The sequence below is a fragment of the Canis aureus genome, chromosome 2 (genome assembly GCF_053574225.1).
Source record: "Canis aureus isolate CA01 chromosome 2, VMU_Caureus_v.1.0, whole genome shotgun sequence".
In the NCBI taxonomy this organism is placed as follows: domain Eukaryota; kingdom Metazoa; phylum Chordata; class Mammalia; order Carnivora; family Canidae; genus Canis; species Canis aureus.
In genome coordinates, this window is record NC_135612.1 from 47,004,455 (window position 1) to 47,007,273 (window position 2,819).

At 39.6% G+C, this 2,819-nt stretch overlaps 1 pseudogene; it reads right to left on the reverse strand.

Moving 5' to 3' along the window:
- Positions 1–229: 229 nt before the first annotated feature.
- LOC144304286 (U6 spliceosomal RNA) lies at positions 230–300 on the reverse strand (annotated as a pseudogene).
- Positions 301–2,819: the final 2,519 nt, after the last annotated feature.

Below are 2,819 nucleotides of genomic sequence, written 5' to 3' on the forward strand. Positions count from 1 at the left end.
ATCTTTGGGGTAAATCCCCAGCAGTGCAATTGCTGGGTCGTAGGGCAGGTCTATTTTTAACTCTTTGAGGAACCTCCACACAGTTTTCCAGAGTGGCTGCACCAGTTCACATTCCCACCAACAGTGTATGAGGGTTCCCTTTTCTCCGCATCCTCTCCAACATTTGTTGTTTCCTGCCTTGTTAATTTTCCCCATTCTCACTGGTGTGAGGTGGTATCTCATTGTGGTTTTGCGCAGGGGCCATGCTAATCTTCTCTGTATCGTTCCAATTTTTAGTATATGTGCTGCCGAAGCGAGCACTCATTGTGGTTTTGATTTGTATTTCCCTGATGGCAAGTGATGCAGAGCATTTTCTCATGTGCATGTTGGCCATGTCTATGTCTTCCTCTGTGAGATTTCTGTTCATGTCTTTTGCCCATTTCATGATTGGATTGTTTGTTTCTTTGGTGTTGAGTTTAATAAGTTCTTTATAGATCTTGGAAACTAGCCCTTTATCTGATATGTCATTTGCAAATATCTTCTCCCATTCTGTAGGTTGTCTTTGAGTTTTGTTGACTGTATCCTTTGCTGTGCAAAAGCTTCTTATCTTGATGAAGTCCCAATAGTTCATTTTTGCTTTTGTTTCTTTTGCCTTCGTGGATGTATCTTGCAAGAAGTTACTATGGCCGAGTTCAAAAAGGGTGTTGCCTGTGTTCTTCTCTAGGATTTTGATGGAATCTTGTCTCACATTTAGATCTTTCATCCATTTTGAGTTTATCTTTGTGTATGGTGAAAGAGAGTGGTCTAGTTTCATTCTTCTGCATGTGGATGTCCAATTTTCCCAGCACCATTTATTGAAGAGACTGTCTTTCTTCCAATGGATAGTCTTTCCTCCTTTATCGAATATTAGTTGCCCATAAAGTTCAGGGTCCACTTCTGGATTCTCTATTCTGTTCCACTGATCTATGTGTCTGTTTTTGTGCCAGTTCCACACTGTCTTGATGACCACAGCTTTGTAGTACAACCTGAAATCTGACATTGTGATGCCCCCAGATATGGTTTTCTTTTTTAAAATTCCCCTGGCTATTCGGGATCTTTTCTGATTCCACACAAATCTTAAAATAATTTGTTCTAACTCTCTGAAGAAAGTCCATGGTATTTTGATAGGGATTGCATTAAACGTGTATATTGCCCTGGGTAACATTGACATTTTCACAATATTAATTCTGCCAATCCATGAGCATGGAATATTTTTCCATCTCTTTGTGTCTTCCTCAATTTCTTTCAGAAGTGTTCTATAGTTTTGAGGGTATAGATCCTTTACATCTTTGGTGAGGTTTATTCCTAGGTATCTTATGCTTTTGGGTGCAATTGTAAATGGGATTGACTCCTTAATTTCTCTTTCTTCAGTCTTATTGTTAGTGTATAGAAATGCCACTGACTTCTGGGCATTGATTTTGTATCCTGCCACGCTACCGAATTGCTGTATGAGTTCTAGCAATCTTGGGGTGGAGACTTTTGGGTTTTCTATGTAGAGTATCATGTCATCGGCAAAGAGGGAGAGTTTGACTTCTTCTTTGCCAATTTGAATGCCTTTAATGTCTTTTTGTTGTCTGATTGCTGAGGCTAGGACTTCCAGTACTATGTTGAACAGCAGTGGTGAGAGTGGACATCCCTATCTTGTTCCTGATCTTAGGGGAAAGGCTCCCAGTGCTTCCCCATTGAGAATGATATTTGCTGTGGGCTTTTCATAGATGGCTTTTAAGATGTCGAGGAATGTTTCCTCTATCCCTACACTCTGAAGAGTTTTGATCAGGAATGGATGCTGTATTTTGTCAAATGCTTTCTCTGCATCCAATGAGAGGATCATATGGTTCTTGGTTTTTCTCTTGCTGATATGATGAATCACATTGATTGTTTTACGGGTGTTGAGCCAGCCTTGTGTCCCAGGGATAAATCCTACTTGGTCATGGTGAATAATTTTCTTAATGTACTGTTGGATCCTATTGGCCAGTATCTTGTTGAGAATTTTTGCATCCATGTTCATCAGGGATATTGGTCTGTAATTCTCCTTTTTGGTGGGGTCTTTGTCTGGTTTTGGAATTAAGGTGATGCTGGCCTCATAGAACGAATTTGGAAGTACTCCATCTCTTTCTATCTTTCCAAACAGCTTTAGGAGAATAGGTATGGTTTCTTCTTTAAACGTTTGATAAAATTCCCCTGGGAAGCCATCTGGCCCTGGACTCTTGTGTCTTGGGAGGTTTTTGATGACTGCTTCAATTTCCTCCCTGGTTATTGGCCTGTTCAGGTTTTCTATTTCTTCCTGTTCCAGTTTTGGTAGTTTGTGGCTTTCCAGGAATGCGTCCATTTCTTCTAGATTGCCTAATTTATTGGCGTATAGCTGTTCATAATATGTTTTTAAAATCGTTTGTATTTCCTTGGTGTTGGTAGTGATCTCTCCTTTCTCATTCATGATTTTATTAATTTGAGTCTTCTCTCTCTTCTTTTTAATAAGGCTGGCTAATGGTATATCTATCTTGTTAATTCTTTCAAAGAACCAACTCCTGGTTCTGTTGATCTGTTCCACAGTTCTTCTGGTCTCGATTTCGTTGAGTTCTGCTCGAATCTTTATTAACTCCCGTCTTCTCCTCGGTGTAGGATCTATTTGCTGTTTTTTTCTCTAGCTCCTTTATGTGTAAGGTTAGCTTTTGTATTTGAGTTCTTTCCAGTTTTTGAATGGATGCTTGTATTGCGATGTATTTCCCCCTTAGGACTGCTTTTGCTGCATCCCAAAGATTTTGAACGGTTGTATCTTCATTCTCATTAGTTTCCATGAATTG